Source organism: Camellia sinensis, chromosome 4 (assembly GCF_055761805.1).
Source record: "Camellia sinensis isolate YWXY chromosome 4, ASM5576180v1, whole genome shotgun sequence".
NCBI lineage: Eukaryota > Viridiplantae > Streptophyta > Magnoliopsida > Ericales > Theaceae > Camellia > Camellia sinensis.
In genome coordinates this window covers 113,628,757-113,644,559 of record NC_138964.1, presented here as the reverse complement: position 1 = coordinate 113,644,559, position 15,803 = coordinate 113,628,757, and the positions used below count along the sequence as shown (strand labels likewise).

Below are 15,803 nucleotides of genomic sequence, written 5' to 3'. Positions count from 1 at the left end.
TGTGTTGGACAGCCACGTTGGGTACTGGACTTCTCGGATGGCCCTGGCTTCAAGGAGTCTGTCTACCTCTTCCTCGACTGCTTCGACGTGCATTAACGTCGGCCTTCTGGCTCGTTGAATCACAGGTTTTGCCGATCTGTCGACATTCAGACTGTGGCAAGTGACCTCGGGGTCAATGCCAGGCATTTCATAAGGTGTCCAGGCGAACGCCTCTATGTTTGCCCTTAAAAAATCTTCCAGTCCTTTTTCTTCTTCTCTAGCTAAGCCTGAGCCGAGAAGAAAAAACCGTTCTTCGTCTCCCTCCTGGACGAGGATTTTCTTTAGCGCCTCTTCGCTTTTCTCGGCTGGTTCTTTCCCGACGTCTTCTAGGACTTCCATGTCCTCGTCTTCAACTTCTGCTTTCTTTGGCTCTCGTATACTACAGATGGATTTTATTGCTGCCATGGAGCAATTTTTGGCTTGTAGTTGATCCCCTCTGACTTCTTCAATCCCATGCTCTGTTGGGAACCGGAGTAGTTGATGCAACGTCGAGGGAACTGCCCCCATTGCATGCAACCACGGTCTTCCCAGGATGATGTTGTATGGTGAAGGTGTGTCAATTACCAGGAATTCCGTCCTGATCTTCTTAGTGCCGGCTTGTACCTCCAAGCTTGTTGCGCCCAGTGGCCATGTCGGCGTTCCATTAAAGCCGACCATCGGGCCGCTGGATTGTTCTAGGTCATCGGGGTGAAGGCCTAGCTCTTTGTAACATCTGACGTACATGATGTCACAGGAGCTGCCTTGGTCTATTAGGATGCGTTTTACTTGGCACTCCCCAACCTGGAGGGATACTACCAAGGCATCATTATGCAGATGTTGGACCAGGTCTAGGTCGGCTTCAGTAAAGGCTATCATTGGCCCTTGGCATTCTTCTGGCCGATGTCTCTTTTCCCCGACTTGGTAGATATGCTGTAAATGTCTTACCCTCTGGGTTTCTCCTCTGACTTCGTTTTCGTTGACCCTTGAGTGGATCACATTAACCACCCTCGGTTCTCCTGCTTGTGGTAGCTGTGCTGGGGGAGGGGGTGCCGCTGGTGCTTGAGGCAACCTTGCCTGTTCTTCCCTCGTTCTGGCCTCGTCGACCAGGTCCCTCAGAAGGCCTTGTCTTACTAGGTCTTCCAAGTGTGCTTTTAAGGCTTTGCAACCTTGAGTTGGATGCCCTTCTTCATTGTGGTAGGCGCAACGTCTACCAACGTTCCTTCCCATGAATTCCCCTGGTGCTCTTGCTGGAGCCCTGAAATAAGGTTGATTTCGAATCCGATCTAAGATTTTATGGATTGGGATCCGGAATACCGTTGTTACCGCCTGTTTATTTCTCAATTCTATTTCTTGTTTGGTCGGTCCATTGTTGTTTCGGCCTCGCTTTGGCGAGCCGTTTCCCTTTTCTTGTTTCACCTCCTTGTTTCCCGATGTATCTTCCTCGGCCCTGGCGTATTTCTCAATCCTTGCCATGAGTTCTTCCATGCTTTTTGGCAATGTTTTTGCCAAAGATTTCCGTAGTGGGCAGTCATCTTTCAGGCCGTTCTTGAAGGATACGACTGCTACTTCCTGGTTGCATTCAGGTATTCGGTTGAACACCTCGTAGTACCTCTTCGCATAGGCCCTGAGGCCTTCTTCTTTGGTGATTCGTAGAGCCATCAAAGCATCAACCCTCAGGGGTTGCAGCTTGTTGGTCACGAATCTGGCCACAAACATCTCGGTCAAGCCTTCCCATGTCTTTACGCTTCCTTTTGGTAACTTATGGAACCAATCAGATGCAATTTCCCCAAAGGATGAGGGGAATACTTTGCAAAGCAATGGCTCGTTCCCGCTATACAACGCCATTGAATTTAGGTATAGCCCAACATGAAAGTTTGGATCTGACTTACCATCATAGATTTGAAACCTCGGCATACTGAATCTTTTGGGCGGTTCGAATTTGTCCAGTTCCACCGAGAAGGCTGTCCTCGGTTTCACTGGGGAATTTACCTCGGCTTCTGCATTCTGCTGCCTCCTCTTGAGGTAGTTCCTTAAGTCTTCTTTGCTCCTCCCTGGAGCTCGGCTGTCTTTGGATTTTAGTCTTTTCGGTATACTGCTTTCGGCCTCGTGGTGGGGTCGTTTGGATCTTTCTTCATGGGTAGTGTCAAAATGGAGTACTTGCCCCTGAACATGTCGATGTTCCTTGGGGTCTGGATTCTTCATGTGGTGTGTCCTTCGGGACTCTTCTTGCCTCGGGTTTTCCCGTCCGACTTCCCTAGAAGGCCGGTGAGAATGCCTTCCGCTTCTGGTATGCTGAGGGACCTCGGGGATTGTTTTTCTTCCATCCTTCTGGGTGTTGTTCGCCGGCATCGGCGTATCTTGCAGCGGGTATGGTGGCTGCATAACATTATTCTGCATCATGAAGTTGACGACTGACTGCAGGTCCGCCAACTTGTTTGCTAATTCTTTTACTTCTTCATCCCTCCTTAGGCACCTGTCCCTCCATACCTGGAGGTTGTCTTCATTGTAGTATTTTCCTTGGTTTGCTCTTTTTGACGTGTCGCCTTCTGGGATGGCGTTGTTCTCTCTGTGACCCTGGTCACGGGCTTCTGTATTGTGGTTATCTCCTTCGATGTCAAGGTCAATTGGTCTGCCACTCCCAGTGGGAGCGTCATCCCCAATATTTTCCTGCTGTCCGTTACTGGCCATCTATTCTTCCTTCGATTCCCACAGACGGCGCCAAATTGTGTGGGTGAAAATCTGACCACACTGCCCGTTTAGTGATCAGCTGGAGAGCACAAGCAGAATAGATGGCTAAAGTAACCTGAAACAGAAAGAAAAAGCTCCGGCGGTGGTTCTTCCACCCGGCGGCACTCCGACGATCAAGTCAGTATATCTCTCAAAGATAATCAAGTACTAAATTGAATACTCAAAGTATATGTTACATACCTTAGACCCACGGGGGTGCCTCTCTTTTATAATATACTCAATCCAAGTCCCACTAGAAGTATGACTTCTATGAATTCTAGTTCACTGTTTACTCTGGACTCTTTTAAGTGATACAGATAAACTCCTTGAAAGTTTTATCCTTATCTTAATTCAGTCCCCTTTGTGCCTTAGGACTCTTGCCCCATATCTCGGATTCCGATATCTTCGGAGATGACCTCGGCTTCTCCGAAATTACCTCGGCTTAACTACCAGGGCACGTGGCACCTCGGCTGACACGTCGGCGTCACCATGCCACGTGTTGGTATACAGAAAATATATCCCCACAAATGCCATGATAAAAGAAAAAATAAATAAATAAATTGAAATTACTTGTCTTCTTTTTTTTTTTCCCTCTCTAAGTTCTCAAATAAAAAATAAAAAATAAAAAGATTTGTTGAAAATGTTAACATTTTTCTTCCTAACTCAATCAAACAAATATAAAAATTCAATTTTCTTTAGTTTTATTTTTATTTTATATTTTATCTTTTTATTTTATTTTATTTTGTCTGGTCTTTCAATTCTCTTTTTATTTTGGTTAACAAATTCAAGAGTAAAAGTATTATTCAATAAAAAGTTGTGTTTTTCCCATGCTTAAGTGGCATATTGTAAGGGTTTATTATTATTTTTTTTCTACGAGAAACATGTCAACATATATTTTCTTAATTATATATAGAGTTATACACAAATTCAAACATAATTTAAAATATACTAACTTTACCTATTTTATGTAGACTCTGTTTGACAAATATTTCTTTTCTATATATTTTTCATCATAAATTGAGATAATCTACAAATCCAATACCAATTTTGCATTTCACGTTTTTCTTTTTAATTCTTTTCAGGGTATTACGATTCTTTTTAATGCTAAATTATTTTATTTTTTTGAAAAATTTATCCATAAATCCCATATGGGGGAATGTTGATCTATTTAATTCTACGAGTTTTCTATGAACTAATTAGTCCTTTTTTATTTTGAAAAGTTATATTTATTTGATTTGGTGCCATTTAAGTTTAAGTGAATGTCCTTTTGTGATTTATTTTTTCGATTTTCGTTTTTTGGCATGAGAATGAAAAGATGAGGTATGGAAGATTTTTTTTGGGGGGTGTAACGCCCCAAAATAAATACGATAAATCTATCTCATAAGCGAAAGTATAATTGAAATGATATATTTTCATTAATCAAAGTTTGATATACATTTACGAGATGGTAATAAGAAATGAAAGCTACACAGATAGTCATGTGCCTTGATGGCTTACATCTTTCCAAGTTACTGCTTGGGTACTATAAAAATGAGTCTTAAGCTTAATATAGACAAAGCTCGAGGCTTGTACAAAATGAATGAAAAGCAAAATAAATAAATAAAAAATGAGCCTTTAGCTCCACGGTCCTCGCAAACTATGCCCTTGGCGGAGGCATGTCACCAACACCTGAAAATGGTTTTCCCATATAGGATGAGACAAAACCCTATAGAAATAATTCAATAGAACATATGAAACTTAACATATACAATGCCATTGATAAACTGATTCATAATTCTTTTGTAAACCATACAGTGCCAACCGTATATTTCAATTCATGAATTCAATTCTATTTTATTCAGACAACCAAGCTGAGTATACAACTCAACTGGTCTCTAATCATTACAGCCATCATAAAATCACTTCTAGTTGCCATTTCACGGATATATCGTCTGGGGGAATCGGCATCATGTGTACGTGCGGTTTTCGGGACTTTTACCTTAGACACACAGGCCAACTTAATTCAATAGAGTACATCATTTTTCTTTTCTTAAACATGGAGTACATCCCCTTTCTTCTCACAAATATCATACATTTACAATGTATTAAAGATATTGTCATATTCAATGACAACGAATGAGAGATTAGTTTCAATTCACCTAGTCCTCATGTAAATTCTGCAACAATCATAGTTATCCTCTACCGATAGCCCAAAACAGATATTTCTAAACAGACATACAATCTTCAAGACCAATAAACTATCCAAATTTCTATAGGTAAGAGATAATACATATCCAACTCCACCATTTATATAATCATCTATCTAATTTCACATTTTCAAAACCAATTTCATCTATTTGTACAAAACAAATGTTTGAGACATTTTAGGGCAAACTTCTCTCTCTTCCAAAATACAACCCAAGTATCAAAATCAACCATTTTATTACTACAGAACCTCATATTCACTCTCATATCCATTTTCAATACATCCATTTGAAAACACCTCTTTTGATTTTAAACTAAATTCCTAGATTTGTTCAGTATCCTCCAAATTCACAATAGTGTTTATTCAAAACAAATAACTATGTTAAGAGTCATGCAGGAGTATAGAAAATTCCTACCTCAAGCTAAAAAACAAGCAAAGCAAGGAAAGAACTTGGATGAAGCCGAAATCCAACTCCAATCGAATGAAAATGTAGCCCTTGAGATGCTCTACCTCTTTAACAAAGGCACACGGGCATAGAAACCACTAAATCTAGGTGAAAAAACAGAGAGAGAGAGAGAGAGAAAGAGAGAGAGAGAGAGAGTTTTAGAGAGAGACTCAAGATCTAGGGTTTGAAAAAGTTTTAGAGAGAGAGAGATATATATGAAAAAGTAATGTAAAAAAAGACTTTCACAGTCTACTCGAGCGTAAGAAGTGACGCTGTCAGACACAATAAGTTATTTTGCTCGAGTGCAAGAAATGAGACTCGAGCACAGATTACGCACTTCCAGTAGTTTTGTAGACGGCAAACCAATGTTCGAGTGCAAGAAAGGCTGCTCGAGCTGAGACCACTTGAGCGTAGAAAATACCACTCAAGCGTAGAATACATCCTCCCAGTAGTTTTGCAGACTGACAAAAGTACTGAGAGTTCACAAAACCCGCTCAAGTGCAAGAAGTGCCGCTCGAGCGAAGGAGTGAAATTCTAGGCAATAAGAGTTTGAAAATCAAGCTACCAACATGTTCCAAACGTAACCAAAACAACCCAAAAGCCAAATTCAATGAGGGGAAAAAGAATAAAACAAGAATAACAATACAAAAACATGAAGCCCGAGTCCAGAATACAAAATGGGTCTCGTCTAAACCAGAATCGCTCTATGGGGATTGGCAGCTGGAGTGTTGGTTGTTGAGCGTGAAAATCTTCATTTCTATTAGTGTGGTTTTCTGGTCTTACATTGGAGTATTACGTTAGACTGCTACATTTGAAAAAGTTACACTAAGGAGTTTTTGTGCGTTACATTGATTGGAGTATTACGTCTGAGAAAAATACACTAAGGAGTTTTTTTGCAACGTTATGTTGTTACGTTTGAAAAAAGTACACTAAAAATTTTTTTAGTGTGTTACATTGAAGTGTTATATTTGGAGAAAGTACACTAAAGAGTTTTTGTGTGTTATATTGATTGGGGTGTACATTTAAGAAAAGTAAACTAAGAAATTTTTTAGTGTATTACATTAGAGTGTTATGTTTAGGAAAAGTATACTAGGGAGTTTTTGTGTGTTACATTAATTGGAATGTTACGTTTGGAAAAAGTACGTTAGGGAGTTTTTTAAGATTGTTACGTTATTACTTTTGATAAATGTATAATAATGAGCTTTTTAGTATGTTACATTAAAGTGTTATTACGTTTGATAAATGTACAATAAAGAGCTTTTTAGTGTGTTACATTAAAGTGTTATGTTTTTAGAATATTACATTAGAGTATTACGTTTGGGAAGAGTACACTAAGAAATCGTTTTGAAGAGTTACGTTTAGTAATTTCAGCATTATGATAAAACCCACATTTGTCCCACATTTGTCCCTCAACACATAACGCATGCGGGTTTGTACTTGGCCATTTATGTAGTTTATATTAGAATGAGACTTTTGGGTCTATAAGATAAAAGTGAGGACCAAACAATTCATAAGATTACTATTTGAGATTTATTGATGCTTTACCCCCCTCCCTTTCTTTTTATTTTTTCGTACATTATTCTATACTTAATACCAATTTTATATTGATATGCCATTTAAATTTTATAGTGATTCTATATATGAAATTATATTTCATTTTCTACATTATTTTATATAATCACAACTCACATGAGAAAAAACATGCACAAATGATACTCTTTTAGGAACCTCTAAAGTTTAGATTTATTACTTGAGTTACTTTTTCAACTGTTGAACAGTAAGTTTTTTTATATTTTGACATTATATTACAGATGATTAATAATTTCATTCACTGAGATGTATCTATCATTTGGATGTTTTCAGTATTTTTTCTTTTTGGGTTTAGATATTATTATGTGATTATTTCTTTTTTAGTCGTTATTGAATTTCTTCTATATAGTTGATATTCTAATTTAATTAAAAGTGTTTATTTTACAATCTTATAATTTAATATATATATATATATATATCATATAAAATCATTATATGATAATCCAACTACAACATGGTTTTGTTTAATTTTTTTTAATAAATTTTGTATAATTTCTATTTCTACGTATTTTTGTTTTTCAAATGAATATAAAAGAAAATTAAATAGTTAGAATTACTTTTAATTTTATGTTACTAATTCTTCTTTAATTTAACTATTATTTTTAATATCAAAATGAGTATTTATTTTACTATTTTATAATTTAATAAATATCATACAAAATTATTATACGATAATTACACTTATATAATACGATGGAACTAAAATTATTAAAATACACAAATAATTTAACTAAAATTAATATGTATAAGTATTCAAATAATAATTTTATAGAACGATGACACTAATATTATTAAAATAAATAATCAAAATCATATTTTAAATTTAAATTTTATAACAGACATTGTATCATCAAATTTTTTTGAAAAAAAATAGCACGTGCATTGTACGGTTCAACTGCTAGGTATTCAATAAAATGAAAGGAAATAAAAAGGACTAGATAATAATTTGGTTCCTCAATTATAGTCATCTAGATGTAACAACCACCCCCTGAATTAATTGGGCTAATTATGTGATTAGTCTTGATTTTGTGTTTTATGAGAATTATGTGTCATGTGTTAATTGTTTTATAATTATATGAATTGATGTATAGAGAATAGGAAATAAACCTACCCAAATCAGTAAATCATAAGGTTAAAATTAAATATTTGAAATAAGCAATTCGAGCCTGATTCACAGTAGTGTTAATTGAAGTGGCTTGTGAGGAGAAGTGAATTATTAAAATTAAACTTAGAATTAGGAAAAGAATAAGAAGAACCAAACGAGGCCTATCCTTACTCATCAAATAAAAGGCAGTAGATAGAGATAGATATTTTGAAGAGACTTGAGAGAATTCTAGAGACAAGAGAGAAAGAGGGAAACCTAGAATTCAAGAAAAAGAAGAAAGGGGTTTGAGTAAGCTTCACCAAATCAATCATTTAAGGTAAGAAATTTTCCTTTAATCTCATGAATTAAAGTTGTCTTCATCATGGAATTATATAATCTAGGTAGGATTGAGGGGTGGAGTGCTGTAAATTGAAGTTAAGAACTCTCAAGAGAGGTGGGGTAAGACAGCTTAAAATTGGGATATACATGGCATGATTCTTGTTCAAACATTTGTTTCTTGCATGAGTTTGAGATTTGAGGAGAAAGTTCATGGATTTTAACTTTGGCACTCAAGATTTGCATAGGTTATGATTTCATATGCTAAGTTCAAGGTTTTGATGTCTTAAATGAACATTGAGTTATAATTTGAAGTTATGATTTTTGTTTCATGAAAGATAGGTTTAATTCAACACGTTTTTAAGAGTTTTGGGCCTTGATTTTCATGAAATTGAAGTTGGTTTTGTAAAGGGGGAAGTTCCATGTTGCAGCAGATTTTCGAACTGGAAATGTACCTCTCGAGCGGCCTGGGCCACCACTCGAGCGGCCAACCTTATTTTCCTTAAAGTTGCATTCTATTTTCCTGCTGCTAATGCGGCCAAGGCCACTCGGCATGTGCGGCCTACGGGGTAGTTTTTTTTGGTTTCGTTTTCTTTCCATTTTTCTGACTTTCAAGCCTCCGTTTGCATGGTCTTTAAGTATTTTTCATATGCATGTGCATTCATGAGCATGAAAAAAATGAAAGAATGACTAGGACCGAGTTAGTGAATAAGGTACTGTAGACGTCCCCGAACGCCCCGGGAGGATGAGTCCCGTTCTGTTCGTTATTGGGCTTCACTACAGTTCAGACTCACAAATTGTCACGGTTCTTAATCTGAACCGAAGAGTCCAAATCCGGCAAATCGTTTTGAGAAACAGATTTTTTGAAAGAAGTGCCAAACATGGACTGCTTTGCCAGATACAGAGTCGCCACCTAAATATTTTATTTTTGGAAAATTTAGGAAACCCTGACTCGTTGCCCAAGGCCACATGTCCGTCATCACCAAAGTTGCCTCGGCTTGGGAACTTGGGTATGATTGGGGAAGGTCACTTCGTGAGCACCCACGCTCGCCCGATCAAAGATCGGCCTCTACTAACCATGATATCTAGTTTTGAGAACTTTATGCGTTCTTATTCCGGTTATTAGCCTAGATTTACTATGTGATGCGCACAACATACAAGTATAGACTGGATCGTCTGAATTGGAACAAAACATTTCATGTTTATTTTTGAAAGTGGTTTGATGGTGCTACCCGCAAGTAGGCTAAGACGTGGATTTGCCACCCTCGGGTGGGCTTAGAAAACATGATTTTGCCACTATCTAGTGGGCTTTAAAACTCACAATTAATGAATTGTTCCAATCTAAATAACCCAACCTTCACCCACAGGCATTCAGGCAGGTATATCACATAAGCATATAGCCTCATGGTAAGCATGCTATCATGGCAGTCACTCACACGCATACAAAGATGCTAAAGCATAAACACTTATCGAGTACTCCAAGCCAAAACAAAAGCTATGTTAGAAATCCATGCATGATCCTAACTATACAGAAATGCCTAATGCAACACATGCAAAAGTGCAACTATAGCAGGCTCGGCTATTCTAAACATGGCATATGAAATGCTACAGCTAACATGTATTCAACTTGGAATTGAAAATACAATGCAGTTAGTATGATGCACCGAGCCCGGTGCATGCAAGACAGATGAATGAATGCAAACATGCTTTCATACTGTATGCTAATTGAAATATGCCCTAATCTAACCATCATAAGCTGGTAAATAAAAGGGAGAAAGACGTGGGGTTGGAAGACATACATCACACGCACGCACACTTATTACAACATTGCCCTCGCTCGGAGGGTCCGAATAAATAATATACAGTCTCAAATGAACAATACAGTTCGAATAAATACAAAATCCTAATTAATTAACAAATTAAACTAGGAAAGTAGTAAATTAGCATGCAAGCTAGGGACTGCCTCGACTCTGCTCTGGATGATGAATGATGCATGTGCGGGTTGCTTGGCACGGAAATCCATCGCGATGCCCCAATTAGCCTCTATTTGCAATTGATGCCGGAATGCTGTGCAAGGCTTTTGAAAGCTGCTGATTTCTGATTTGCTGCAAAAGAGAACAGAAAAGGGGCATGGCAATGTATTTTCACATATGTATGCTTGACTACTCTTCAGGGAGTGTAGTCATCGATCCTCATGCCACCAATCACGCATATCGATGCATGATGGCCGAGGAGTCGATTTGCACGACTTAATATGAAATGAATGCACAAATAAACACAACAAGCCCGAGACTCCATCATGGATAATCCGGAGTGTCGGTGACTGGGAATTGAGACACGTTCCGTCACTCGAAGTACGAAACGTCCCTCGTTTCCCGTGCACGGGCTAACTCCTATCCTAACACAATGCAATATGCATGACATGCATGAATGCAATTCTAACATGCAACCTAGCATACACAATGCTATGAAATGGCATACACAATGCGCGATGTAACATGGCATACACGATGCTCTAACATACAACCTAGCATACGCAATGCTATGAATCGAAATGGCATACACAATGCATAATGGACTTACACCAACATGAATGGACCTCAGCCACACTCACATTAGTGGCCATAAGATGAAAATGAGACTATCGAAATACGTGCACACGTGCGCGCAAACCGAGGACCGATCCTAGGCATAACATGTAACTCTAACAAGGCATGGCAAGGCATGGAATATGGCATACAAGCATGTAGATTCCAGCACTGAAATATGATGCAAAATGGTCCCGAATTATGGAAATATGGCACCCGATGCATGAGATGAACCCTGAAACTCGAAACTAGGCACATGGAATGACTTGTAGCTATACTAAGCATACATTATTTGATCATGAAACATGAAGACAGAGCCAAGGCAGTCCCAAAACATGGACATTTTCAGTTCAAAGTATGGCCAAAAGATGCTAGCAAGATGGACTAAAATAGCATGCAATTTTGACTAGCAAACATGGTTTACACGGAAAGTATAGGATGCATATGGAATCTCACCAAACCAGCAAAAATCAGTGAATAAAACATGTGAAAATAGGCCCAAATAACCACTTATATGCAACCATGGCATGCAAAAATGATGAGTTACTTTAGAGGGCCATGCAAGGAGTCATTAAGCACATGCAAGATAGACATTTGGCATGGAATAAACAACTATGAAAATCAAATATGGTAGTCCCAAAACTCACCAAATTGACCCTAGAAAGTGACTCCAAAGCATGCAAGATAGGGTCTCTTTGGAAGGCAAAAATGACCACCAAACAAGTCAAGGTGAGAGGGGGTCACCCCCCTCTGATTTGGAAGCTCAAAATAGTGTCTTAGCCACTGAAAATCCACTAGATTTCATTGGCTAGAAGTCCAAACAAAGCATGCAACAAGGGCTTAGGTGTAGGGCTCAAAATAGGAGACAATCAAGCATACAAGGAAGCATATGACCTCAAAAAAAAATTTAACCTTAACCAAACTTGAAGATGAGATTAAAACAAGATATTTTTCAGTTTATGACAACTCTCAAAAACAAACACAAGTAGGGCTAATCTATCATGCAAAAATGGCCCTAAAAGAGAGAATAGAGACAAGGGACATTAGCTGGCCTCAAAAAGTGAAGAGCCCTTCAACAAAGTTGAAGAGAGGCTCAAAACAAGGCACTTTACAGTTTATGTCAAGCTTCGAAAATAAACACAAGTAGGCCTAAAATATCATGCAAGAAAAAGGCCTAAAAGAGGGATAAAGAGACAAGTGATAGCTTCTGGCCTAAAATAGAGGAGAGCCCTTCAACAAAGTTGAAGAGGGACTCAAAACAAGACATTTCACAATTTATGACCAAGTCTGAAACAGCTCACAAATAAGCCTAAAATATCATGCAAAAATAGGCCTAAAAGAGAGTTTAAACACAAAGGGTGAGGAGGAGACCTCAAACAGAGAAAGACCCTTAATCAAACATGGAGATGAGCACAAAATATGACTATTTACAGTTCAGGTTAGAGCCCAAAAATGCTTTCAAGCAAAGCTTATAAATGAAGCAAGAAAAAACTAGTTTATGGGAAAAGTGTGCTTACCCTTGAAGAGCAATGAACCAGCAGCCCTTGGACCAAGAAGAGGAGCTCCTAGCCTCTGGAAATCAGCTTCAAAAGGTTGGAATGGAGTGTGGATGTGTGGAGCTATGGGTTGGTGTGTAAATGGTGCAAGGCTTTTAGGGTTTTGAGGCTTGGAAGAGAGGGAGATGGAGAGAGAGAGATGTAAGCAAGGCTCCAAACAAGAATTTGTAACCCTAAAAAATGGAGCTGTGGGGTCTGGTTTTATAGAGGGAGGAGTGGAGAAAAAGAAGGGGGGAAATGAATTCAAATTTCCCCCCCCCCAAAAGGGCAAACCCTCGGGCAGGGGTTTTGTGCAAAACAGCTGGCACAACTGTAATGTACCAGGAGAGAGAAAAATGGCCAGCCAGGTAAAAAAGGTTCAGGTGGCCGGCTGGCCACCCCCCATGGCTGGCCGGCCAAGAGTCAAAAGGGTCAATGAAGATTGCTGGCCGGCCACCTCAAAAAGGTGGCCTCCCATGTGTGCACAACATAACTATGTGGTCAAAATCCAGAAAATGTGAACTAGGAGAGAGAAAAGCCAACTTTTTAGAGGGGTTCAAAAGGGTCAATGACAATTACTGGCCAGCCTATACATATTGGTGGCCTCCCAGGTGTGTACAACACAAATATGGGGTTTAGGGCTAAAGAAAGTGGCCCTAGGGGGGTCAACATTAGCTTTCAAGTGAGGAAAACGGGCGACGGAGAGCGATGAAGAAATGAAACTGGATTTTCAGAACAATTGCTGGCCTCCCACCCTCCTACAAGCTTCCTAAGAATGAAAATAAGGCCTCCACCAAAAATGAAGCCAAACGGATGCAAAACGGAGGTTCGGGGACCGACACGCTCGGCCCGGGGCCCCGAAAATGGGCTGTTAAGCACCGGAGGTGGCATTCGACCACGAAGTTGGTCTCTCGGGCCACAGTGTTCCTCAAAAGGGAGGAAATAAGGTGTATACCAAAAACCGGAGCAAACGGAGGTGGTTAGGCGGTCCCGAACCGAGGCACACGGCCGTCGGCTCCGAAAAACCGAAAACCGGGCTCCAAATGGGAAAAATGGCCTACGACCATGAAACGTAGCCTATGGCCACTAAGAGATGATCTAAAAGACCTCTCCCTCCCTTCGGGAAGAGAAAACAGAGAAAACGGAGCCTGGTTCGCAAACCGAGGCGAGGCACGAAAGAGTCCGGAAGTTCAGAGGCAAGGCTTGTAGCCAGGACTCTGAAACTTCTGAACGAACACGATATGCAATATCACCGAGCGCTCAAATGGTGACGTCTGAGTCTTAAGGTCAGTCAAAAATGGGGTGTCTACAGGTACGGATAGGTTATGAACCGAATGGGTATAAGAACCGACTGAATGGCGTGAATGCATTATGAAATGTTATGAGTGAATGTGTTGTGTAGGTCGTTTGCACGAGGAGTATCATCTGGACGAACACGGTGAGTAATCTCTTTGTAAAGATATATTCATATATGAATTACTGTAAAATGGCTCATTAATTTGTAAAACCTATGTTATGTTATGTTATGTTATGTCATGCTTGATACGATAAGTGTTTGATTAAGAATGTTAGAACCTGTAAGTTATGCTTTGAAACTTTGAATTGTGAACAATACGATATATGTTCCTAGAAATGAGATTTTAATAAGAATGAATGAGATTCCCTTTTTGATTATCGAATGTGATACCCATGAACACATGCTTGATTGTTCAGAAATCTCTGTTATGATTATGTCGATTGATTAAGGCCGAATTGTGCAACATTGAGGCCGTTAATTAGGATCTTTTAACTTTACTTGCTTGATAAACTATACATTTTATGCCAGTTTAATGTCAATGAGGTTTGTACATAGTAGGAGCATAAAATGAGCAGAAAATTCTTTCCTGCACGTGCAGCCTTTACCTCGCAGCCAAACAGAGCCTTAGCTTCCCGTACGTGCGGATTATTTTTCCCGCATGTGCGACACCCCTTCCCGCACGTGCGGTGACCACTCCCGCACTTGCAGCCGCACCTCGAGACACAAGCCTGCTATTTTGAATATGTTGGAAGAGGCTAGAGGTATAAAAAGACAGAAAATAGGCTGGAATAGGGTTCTGAAATTTAGAAGGAGAAAAAGGAGGCTAAGGTTTGGAAAAAGGTAATTCTCAATCTTCAAAGCAAATACCCATGGAGAATTCCATCTCTTCCACCTCTTCCCACTCCTCCATGAGTGGCTAAGCTCTTCTTTTCTAGGGTTTTGATGAAACCCTAGCCATGTAAAAGGATTTTTCTTAAGCTTTGATTGTAAAACGGTTTAAATAAATGTATGGATGATTTAGAAGTTTATAATAATTGTTCTTTTCATCTCTTCAAGTATTTTACTCTCTGTGATTGTTTAATGCTTTTCATACATTAGTTTTCTTTGTGTTTGTGTTCAAAGTACGAGACAAGTCATGCTACGAGAGATGGGTTGTGATACTACCATAGTTTAGAGCAAACGACTCGTGCTACTTGGAATGATTTGTGCCTGTACGTTGAATGCAACAACCCTCTTGATCAATACTTGAAACTTGTAGTTGTGAAATATTGGGTATTTCAAACCGGATTGCAATTGATAACCGATGTTGAATCTCATTTATGTGGTTAGTGGTGAATTCTTTACCCTAGGTTTTTCCCAAAAATCAATAATTCCAATTTTAATTATAATTGCTAATTTAATCACATTATTTAAATTAATTCTTATTAGTTTATGAATCCCTCAATCTTTCTATCAAAATTAATTTAGGAATTTAGCAATTAAATTAGTTTAATTTCACAATTGTCCATGTGAATCGATACCTAGACGTACCATTACTCTAAAAGAATTTGGTATAGTTTAGTGTTTATATTTGGTGTGTGAAACAACCCACCAAATTTTGGCGCCGTTGCCGGGGACTTCTGGCGAAATTAGTTAATTTAAAGCTACATTCCTATTTTAATTTTTAGTTTAGGATTTTATATTTTTGTGTTGCTAAGTGTACAGAGTGTTTGCCAGTGGAGCTATCACCGAAGTGCAAGCAGAGCGCAACCGAGCTTTAAAAACAAATCGTAGCACCAAAGTGCTTACAAAAACAAAAACAAATATTCACAAGCAAAGCACCAAAGTGCTAAAACTAGCGAGCTCAAGTGGAAATTGGGATAACGTTTACACGTCGAGCACCCATGAGACGAGCAAAGCATTTTTGTTAAATCGTTATGAGTATTTCTCCCTTTGATATTTTGCTTTCATAACTTAGTGTACAGAGTCGGAACTTAGTGAGTGTGTATGTGAGTAGTG

At 38.8% G+C, this 15,803-nt stretch overlaps 1 long non-coding RNA gene across 2 annotated transcripts; it reads left to right on the top strand.

Annotated features, from left to right (window-relative positions):
* Positions 1 to 8,261: 8,261 nt before the first annotated feature.
* On the top strand, positions 8,262 to 14,860 carry LOC114289904 (uncharacterized). Of its 2 annotated transcripts, none has more exons than XR_014327370.1 (2): positions 8,262 to 8,386; positions 14,334 to 14,860. It is a non-coding gene; the product is annotated as an uncharacterized LOC114289904 (long non-coding RNA). The 2 variants fall into 2 exon arrangements; XR_003638773.2 differs by having other exon boundaries at positions 8,264 to 8,386; positions 14,404 to 14,860.
* Positions 14,861 to 15,803: the final 943 nt, after the last annotated feature.